Source organism: Mauremys mutica, unplaced genomic scaffold (genome assembly GCF_020497125.1).
Source record: "Mauremys mutica isolate MM-2020 ecotype Southern unplaced genomic scaffold, ASM2049712v1 Super-Scaffold_100036, whole genome shotgun sequence".
In the NCBI taxonomy this organism is placed as follows: Eukaryota; Metazoa; Chordata; order Testudines; family Geoemydidae; genus Mauremys; species Mauremys mutica.
Window position 1 is genome coordinate 5371155 of NW_025423256.1, and position 9802 is coordinate 5380956.

The following is a 9802-nucleotide window of genomic DNA, read 5'->3' on the forward strand; positions in this document are numbered from 1 at the left end:
TGTCAGCATAACAGACACAGCTGCCATCTGAAGAAGAGAGTTGCCTTGCCATACCCGGCTGCAAAGAGGTGCCAAGCAGTGAGCTGACACCGTTCAGAGCTTCCTGTGACAAACTGCAAACTTTGGACAATAGTGAGGTGGCAGGAAGTGTGGTCCTCAGAGTGGCCTGGGTTAGAGCCCATAGGAGGCCCTGGGCTCCCCCGCCATCTGCTGTGTCCTTCCACCCTGAAGGACCGAAATCCTGACCGCTAGGCAACATCCCCAAGAGCGAAGGGCATCATGAGGCATCAGTCTTTGAAAATTTGCAGAGGATGCAGGAGCAGAAAGGGGAGAGAGGAATGAAGATGGCTCTTGGGAAGAGGGAGGGAGCCTTATGGGAATTTCTTGTTTACCGCCATCAACCCAATGATCAGTTCATTGATGCCTAGAATCTTCCCTGACATGTTGTAATTGATTGGATCTAGGTTTTAAAAAAGTTACCACATTTGCAGATGGAGAAATGTCAGCGAGTTGAGTGGAAGGCCATTGCAAGCTCAGGTAATTAGGCAACATGGCTTATGCCCCATCTAACAAGCTCCTTAAACAATAGCTCCCAATTTTCATTTACATTCTTCTGTTTAGTGTTTTTCTCCACAACACTTTCACTAATCATTTTGGTCAGCTTTGGAAAGTTAACCCTTTCAGTGCACCAAATATAAATATTGCTGGTGGGGACTGCCCTCTATTGGTCATAAGAACGGCCATACTGGATCAGACCAATGGTCCAGCCAGCCCAGAATCCTATCCTCCCACAGTGGCTAATGCCAGGTGCCCCCGAGGGAATCGACAGAACAGGGAATCATCAAGCGATCCATCCCGTCGCCCATTCCCAGCTTCCGGCAAACAGAGGCTGGGGACACTTCAAGAGCATGGTTTTGTATCCCTGCCCATCCTGGCTAATAGCCAATGATGGACCCGTCCTCCATCAACTTATCTAGTTCTTTGGTGGACCCTGTTATAGTCTTGGCCCTCACAGCATCCTCTGGCAAAGTTTCCCCAGGTTGACTGTGTGTTGGGTGAAGAAATACTTCCTTTGGTTTGTTTTAAACCTGCTGCCTATTCATTTCATCGGGTGACCCCAGTTCTTGGGTTATGAGGAGTAAATAGCACTTCCCTACAGATCCAGACTAACACGGCTACCCCTCTGATACTTCCTTATTTACTTTCTCCAAACCCGCCATCATTTTATAGACCTCTATCCTAGCCCCCCCTTAGTCATCTCTTTTCCAAGCTGAAAACTCCCCTCAGTCTTACTAATCTCACCTCACATGGAAGCTGTTCCACACCCCAGTCATTTTGGTTGCCCTTTTCTGTATCTTTCCCAATTCCGATATCTTTTTGAGATGGGGGACCAGCTCCAGTATTCAAGATGTGGGCCTACCACAGATTTATAGACAGGCAATATTATATTTCTGTCTCGCTAGCCATCCCTTTCCTAATGACTTCCCAACATTGTGTTGGCTTTTTCGACTGCCAATGCACATTGAGTGGATGTTTTCAGAGAAGTATCCACAGTGACTCCAAGATCTCTTTCTTAAGTTGTAAGAGCTAATTTAGACCCCATCAGTTTAGATGTAGAATTGGGATCATGTTTTCCCATGTGCATTACTTTGCATTGATCCACATTGAATTTCATCTGCCTTTTTGCTGCCCAGTCACTCCGTTTGGTGAGATCCCTTTGTCACACTTGGCACTCTCTTTTGGATGTAACTAACTTGAGTTGGTTTGTATCATCTGCAAATGTTGCCACCTCACTGTTTACCTCTTTTTCTAGATCACTTAGGACTATGTTGAACAGTGCTGGTCCCAGTACAGACCCCAGGGGGACACCACTATTTACCTCTCTCCATTCTGAAAATCAGACCCTTTCGTTCTTGTCTTTGAACCAGTTACCTATCCCAGAGAGGACCTTCCATCTTATCCCATTTTGCTTCAGAGCCTTTGGGGAGAGACCTTCTCAAAGGTTTTCTGAAAATCTAAGTATACTATATCCACGGGATCACCTTTATCCACATGCTTGTTGACTCCCTCGTAGAATTATAGTAGATTCGTGAGGCATGATTTTCCTTTACAAAAACCATGTTCATTTTTCCCCAATGTAAGCGGAGGCAGACTCACCTGGCGGCACCTCCTGCTGGTCGCCTTGGGAATTAGCTCTCCAGCCGTCAGAGCACCCTCTGCAGGCCGGTGATCCACCTTACCGCAGCTGGCCCCCTGTCCCTCCCAGGACCCCGGTGCCCCTTTTATCCTGGCAGTACCCCCTGGCAGTACCCCCACAGTGCTGGGTCTCCCCCTCCCAGAGGAACCCCCACCCACTATCCCCACTTCACCTCAGTCTTGGCTACTGCCCAGTCTCCATCCAGCCCCCGTGCACTGGGGCAGACTGCAGTATGAGCCACTCACCACAGGCAAAGGGGTTTGGACCTGCTGCCTCTGCTTCCCCCTGGGCTGCCCCCTTGCAGCCCTGCACCTATTCAGCCTATAGTCAGGCCTGCAGCCTGGGGCTTTCCAGGCCAGAGCTCCCAGCTCCTCTGGCCCTTCCCCAGCCCTGCTCCCACTCTAGGTGTCTTGCTTGGGTCCCTGCAGCCAGGCCCTTCTCTCACTACCAGCAGAGGGAGACTGACTGGGCTCCTGGCTCACAGCCTCTTATAGGGGCCAGCTGGGCCTGACTGGGGCATGGCCACAGCTGAGCCCGCTTCCCCCAATCAGCCCAGGCTCCTTGCCCCAGCCCCAGCCCTCTCCTGGGCTGCTTCAAGCCCCGCAGGGCAGGAGCAGGTAACCACCCGCTACACCCAGCAAATTCTGTTCACCGATGGGTCTCATTGGGCTCTACAATTCCACCCAATGTGCCTGGTACTGACGTTAGGCTCAGTGGCCTGTAATTACCAGCTGTGTCTCTGGAGCCTTTTTCATACACTGCTCCAGCCAGGGACTAAAGGCCGCCCCAGACTTTCCCTTTCTCCCTTCTGGGAAATCAAGTTCAAGTTCTACAAGCAGCTAAAGAAGCCTCAACCCTGCATCTGAATTAATGTCACATTTCTCACTGCCCGACACAAACAAATGTCATTTCAATCCCAGGTGAGTCCACTTCAGTCATTCCTCAGCCCCATTCCTTCACCCTCCTGCCTTAGCTTAGGGCATTGCACCACCCTGTGGGCATTTCATGTCCCTCCTCAGTTTCACATACAGACACAATTTCTTTTGCTGTTCAATGAACAGCAAAACCTTTCTGTGTCTCTAGTCTGAGCCAGGGCATTCAACTCCATTGAAACCTTCTCTCCTGCAATGGCAACGGCCAGACAGAGGGGACGTGGCCATCTTCAGCCCTGAGAGTGAGATATTCACTCTCCTCTTTCTTCAAGCTGCTGTTGTTAGTCCATAAAACATGTACCATGGAATAAAAAGCTGCATTTACTCCAGGGTGAGGAAAGAAAGGAGCCACCAACTCCCCGAAAAATCTCTGTGCCCCAGAGAGAACCTGCCCCTGCTATTGGAATCACTGATGTGCTTCAGCTACAATGGGGAAAGCATCTGCTCTCATGGGGGTATAGCTCAGTGGTAGAGTGTTTGACTACAGATCAAGTGGTCCTTGCTTCAAATCCAAGTTCTCTCTAATAAGCCTCTTCTTATTCTTTTATTTTTATTTTTGAAAAAAGGGAAAACATTTTGATTTCCATTCTCCATTATAGCAAAGAATCCTGTGGCACCTTATAGACTAACAGACGTTTTGGAGCATGAGCTTTCGTGGGTGAATACCCACTTCGTCAGATGCAAGTAGTGGAAATTTCCAGGATTACTACTTGCATCCGACGAAGTGGGGATTCACCCACGAAAGCTCATGCTCCAAAATGTCTGATAGTCTATAAGGCGCCACAGGATTCTTTGCTGCTTTTACAGATCCAGACTAACACGGCTACCCCTCTGATACTATTCTCCATTATGTTCAGGAGCTCCACTATACGGGGATGCTTGAAATGAATGTAAACACTCAACATTTCACTGTCTAAATGCATAAAAACCTAGCAAAGCTGTCCATCAGCTGAAATCAGTTCCAATCCTCCAAGTGTCTAGTTTATGTTTTCGTCAATTAAACAAAGGGATCATATGAATGTACATTTGCAGATCCCTCCTCTCCAGGGCTGTGCTGTGCAGAAGAACAAGAACCACATCCAGTTGGGGTTCAGGAGTCTGATGAGCAAAGGCCACTTGGTGCGGGCTAAAGTCACCAGCACTTTGGCTCCTTCCCATTCAACCAGCAGCTGGGCCCCCAGGACAAGGCATGAGAAGAAGACAGTGGCTCTGAGCAGGAAAATAGCCACCAAGAAGCTGGCTAAAGCTGTCAAGTTCCTCAGGAAGGTCACCATGCCCATGTCTAGAATGTACTGACTGCAGCGGGGACCAAAAAGGCAGAGAAAAGCCCTCAAAAGTTCTAAGCTGCCAAGCCCCAGGTTGTAGCCTGATTTGTGGTGGGTTAGTAGGGTCGGTGGAATTTATCCATTTAATTTGATAATTATTTTTAAATTAATTAGTAATAATAATAATTAATGGATATTAATAATATGGGTATGGCTTGCCAATGTGTACGATTAGAAGATAAAGTTTGTTCTGAATTAGGCTTTACAGAGTTTATAAAAGGAGCTTTGGGGTATATGACAGGAACTTACACTGAGACAGAAATAGTCATCAAGACCTTTTATTAAAATCAATGAAACAATAAGTAAATGTAAAAATGTTCAAACAGTTTGAGATTACAAAGTTACAAAATATTACAGTTTTTTAAGAGATATATTTATGATAATACACTGTTATAACCTCACTTTGTGCAGTAGCACTTTGGGTGTTGTTCACACTTTTGATAAAGGAAGTTAACTTTAACCCTATATAAACTAGGTGCTTTTTAAAAGGTAAAGCAGAAACTAGATTCCTTTATACTTACAGCTTTGAAAAGAAATAATACCACGGCCTATCAATAGTTAACAGCCTTCGTAGATGGGTAGCATCAATGCGTAGATGGGGTTGAGGCGATGGGTAAACAGGAACAGATAGATGGGTGTATCGCCTGCCTAATGGTAATTTGTTTTACCTTTTATAGAGCATTATTTGGAAATCTTTCCTCCTATGCTCAAATTTTGTTTTCCCCTCACGGAAATGTTAGGGTACACCTGCCTTATAGGCTAACATGTGTGCGTATGAGTGACAGATATGTACGCATTTGTGGTGTACTTGTTAGATTTGTGGGCAAAAATCCCTATTTCCACCCTTTACTGTTATTGGTTCAGTTAAAGGTCTTCAGACGTCTACGTAGGTAATTTGTCTTATTATTACTTTTCTGAGTAAGGGTCTTAAAGGTTGCCTTCAACGTCACAGGATGTCTGACCTGGATGTCTGGAGGTATCTTGCATTTCAGCTATTGCAAATCTATAAATCTATAAGCCTATTACATACTTAAATTTATCAAAAAGACATTTTATACAGACCAACAAATTAATCCTCAAGGCTACAAGGTGATCAAAATCCTACCTAAAATCAAGACAGGAGTAAGGCTAATGTCATCTCCAAAGCCAGGGCTAAGAAGGTAACACTGAGAAAGAAGTGGAGAGATTTCCATTGGGATGACTCCTGCTCCCCTAATGGCTCTTTTATGAATCACCATGGACCACCCGGAGAGATCAAAGTCCTGCAGGACAAACAGCCCCATGGACAGTATAATGAAGTGGTGGCAGTGGGGGAAGTGTTTCTCTTCCAGAGGGGAAGTGCTGTGTTTTGTGTAACACCTGCCAGGTGAGTGATGCACTGACAGGGCAGCTGCCCATGAGCTCATTCTCTTTGATCTGCTTCTGCTGTTACTTCAGAGCCAGCACTACTGGGAATGTGTCCCTGTCACTTCACCAGCTGTAGAACAGGCTCTGTCTGCATCCCAGCTCTGATTAATCCCACTTTTTAATGTATTCCTACTGCGATACTTTCCCAGTTCTCTGCCTCATTCAAACATTCCGTTCAGAGACTGACTATGGGGAGGGATGGACTAATTGTGTGACATTCGGTAAGTTGCCATCGTATGTGATTGAAACCTCTGCTGGAGGTGGGCAGGAGCCTGTTACACACATAAAATAGTTAAGTTTTACTAAACTACTGCTACACATTCAAACCTTTCTGTACACACACAACAGAAATTGGTGCTCTGAGAAATGGCAACTTTCCTTTAACACAGACCATTGTTTTCTGTACTTTCAGAGGCATTGAAATAGAAGCACATTGCCTTTAAACAGCTGTGTAGTGAGGCAGTGTGGCTCCCCTCCACCCCAGAGGAAGAGCCCAGCCGGAGGCCAGAGTGGGCGGAGCTAGGGAGCTCTGAACCCACCCACAAAGCATCAGGCGGCGACCTGGAACTATAAAGGCTGGCCCTCAGAGCTCAGTCAGGCCCCAGCGGCCGGAGAGAGCAGACGTCCCCAGGGGAGCTCGAGACTGGGAGGCTCCAGCTGCCCCAGGCAGCCACCCAGACTGGCCAGAGCTCCCCCGCGCCCGCTACCCGGAGGAGTTGCCGGACCTGCCACCCAGCCCCGGCCGCAACGAGCCCATGCTCCTGGGCCCTGCAGAGGCCAATGTCTGGATCCAGGTAGCTCCCGAGGGGGCGTACGGAAGTAGCCCGGGGGCAGCCGACCCCAGTCTGGCTGCAGCAATACCGGCGCCTATGTCGGTGTGTTGCGGCCAGGATCCCCACTGACTAAGCAGCGGATCGTCAGCCGCTGCTAGGGCCCCGGGCTGGGACGCAGTGGAGTGGGAGGGCCTGCGTCCCCCCCGCCACCCCATTCCTGGGGGGCAGACTCCCCCTCTCCCTGGCCTGAGGAGGCCGAAGCCTGTGACTGTTGCTCAGCCCTGCTGCAGGGCCTGAGCCTCCTGACTCACTGTTTGCTGCCCCGCCCTGACCTAGGGCCAGGCCTTAACTGTTGTTACGGCTCAGCCCTGCCGAAGGGCCTGAGCCTCTTGCCCCACAGGGCAGCTGACTGCCACAAGGGCTGCCAAGGGAGACCCCGGCTGGACTATTTCCCTGGACCCATCAGTGTGCAGTGACCTGGTGTGGCTCCCCTCCACCCCAGAGAGAGGGTTGAGCCCCCGTGAACTTGTGTACAAGCTGCTATTTCATGATCAGCAGCACAGCCTCTGGAAATTTGCCACCCGTAGAGCTGATTGTTTCTAACTGCAAGGTTAACCAGACCATTCAGTAACATTATCGCTCTGTCTACAAAGCCTTTGGTTAGTGATGAATCATGAGACGTATCCCTTCCTGCTGTAATTCCACTGACTCCAGTGTTCTCTTTCCCCAGTTCTGGCTCCAAGAAAATAAACAAATTAAAACAACCTTCAGAACTAACATGCTGTGGGAAAGTGGAAATGTTGATAGACACACACAAGACACAGAAGAAACTGAATTATTTGAGCTATCTGCTTTGTGTGTGTGTGAGCGGTGGGGTTTTTTGTTTGCTCCTGGCAGGTGCAACCCTGTCAGATTTGTCTGTGGGGAAGGGCCAGAGAAAACAGACACCCTGGCCTTCTAGGTTGGGGTTAGGAAAAGGAATAACAACCCTGTCCCATAACAAACAAAATATGTTACAGAAACAGTGGTAGGAACAGTGCTAGAGAAACTGGTAATCACAGTGCCCAGGCTTGAAGTAATCGGAAACACAGAACTAAAAAGCAAAGCTCAGGGGATATTTGGGGTTTATTCTCTGAGTTTAGCCATGTGCTATAGCACAGGGAGTACTTTGGGAAGTCTCCCATCCCACAACGGGGGAAAGGAAAAGGATTCTTAAGTTCTAGCATGGATTGAAGGAGGATGGCGATGGGGAATAAGGGAATCCCTCTGACTTACCCTAACTATGTCTGTAGTTACAGCGGGTGAAATGACGTTTTTCCCTATCCCTGCCGTGTTCCTGCTCTTTGTTATAGTTCAATATATTTTAAGTGCGGAATGTTGTACTCAAAGTACTATACAGGATCTTTTCAGGGGGATTAAGGCAAAACGCCACATTTATTAGTAATACAGGTATCAATTAATACTCTGATATGCATATGAGATATATATCACAGTCATGCATTCACAAACACACGCCGTCTTGCTGTTGTTACCAACTAGTTGCTCCCCTTAACTGCACTGGCCAGGTGAGTTAGATGGGGGAGGGATGGAGCTGGGCTTCTGCCGATCCGGATCGATGCTCCGATGGTGACAAGACGAGACCCGGGGTCCTTCTGCAAGACACCTCACATTTATAGCAGCTTCCCCCTTATGCAAATCTAGACCAGATTCAAAATCTGGGTCTGTGTCCATTGGTCTGTGTCCGTTGGTCTTTGTGCTGCTTTTCTCTGGGTGTTGTCCCAATGCTGCTCAAAGAGGGTGTTTTCTAAAGAAGGTGCTGGCTTCTAATCCCTGAGGCCGTCAATATGTCTGCTCTTCTTTGTGGGGCCCACTTGACAAGTTGTATTGTCCTTTGCTCTGGCTCCCATTCCCTCTGCAACTGTTGTCGCTGTCTGGAGGTGGGTGTCTTCCAAGCCTCACTCATTCACACCTCATTCAGTCAATAGGGCAATTGATTACAGAGTGGGGGGAAGATCTTATTCTACTTTTAGCAAAAAGGCACATGTTTCTTTTACTGTAACTATACTATCCTTAGGGGCTATAATATTTGATACAAAGTTTTCTACCAATTTTCTATATAGGGATCTAATACAAAGTTGTACGAAAATAGAGAGGCACAATGCCAAGTCATATGAAATACAAAATAACATCATGCAAGATGCAATGTCATAAAGATACTTAATATAGAAAGACACTTAATACAAAATAACACAATGCAAGGTCATAAAGATTTATAGAGATAGTTAATACAGAGATTTCTCTACATGAACAATTAGGATTACTAATAGAATAATGATGGGATGGAAAATTATATTTAGGACTGCTGACCAGGTGGGTGACCAACCTTTAAACGCATCGTACCAGTGGTGGATACTGAATTGTTTTGCCTTTTTAGCCACCCTGAGTATTTCTCCTCCCTCATGGAGGATAGCCAAACTTCTGGTTTGGATTTTTTTCTCAAGTGGATTTTGTTAGTTCACTAATTTGTTTGTTATGCTAGGGCACAGGTGATCTGTTGTAAACAAACCAAACAATGATAACTAGGTGACTATAACTAAAACCATTACAATTGACTAAACACCAGATATAACCTAAACACAAATCCAAACAATTATAGTTATAATAATTGGGAATACAATAAAACTATAACCATTACAATAATTGGGTACATTGACACATAAGATGAGGCCCAAGTTTGATGCTGCAATAGCCATCAAACAATAAAAGTTACTGAGGTCAGGACCTTCTTAAGACTTAAGAGGTTTTTGGGGACCTGAAAGATGGGGCCCTACAATTATGGGCCAAGGCTTTACAGGTTATGGGGGCCCAAGAACTTCCCTTTAGGACTTGGGGAAGTAGAACCAGAGTGCATAGAGGAAAGTGTGGAATTAACAATACAAATGTATTAATAACAAAAATTAACAACAAAATGACTACTAGAGAACCTAACAAAAAATAAACCTGGTGCACTGGGGACCAAAGTCTTTTGGACACAACTGGTGATTGATAAGTTGGATGGACATGGGGGAAGTAGAGAGAGGAAAAGACATTTGCTCTGTCTAGTATAGTATAGTATAGTGTGTATATATATATATAATATATATATATATATTATATATATATATATTT

The 9802-nt window shown here is 46.5% G+C and overlaps 1 non-coding gene across 1 annotated transcript; it reads left to right on the forward strand.

The window, feature by feature from the left end:
- Positions 1-3580: 3580 nt before the first annotated feature.
- On the forward strand, positions 3581-3652 carry TRNAC-ACA. Its single transcript has one exon. It is a non-coding gene; the product is annotated as a tRNA-Cys (tRNA).
- Positions 3653-9802: the final 6150 nt, after the last annotated feature.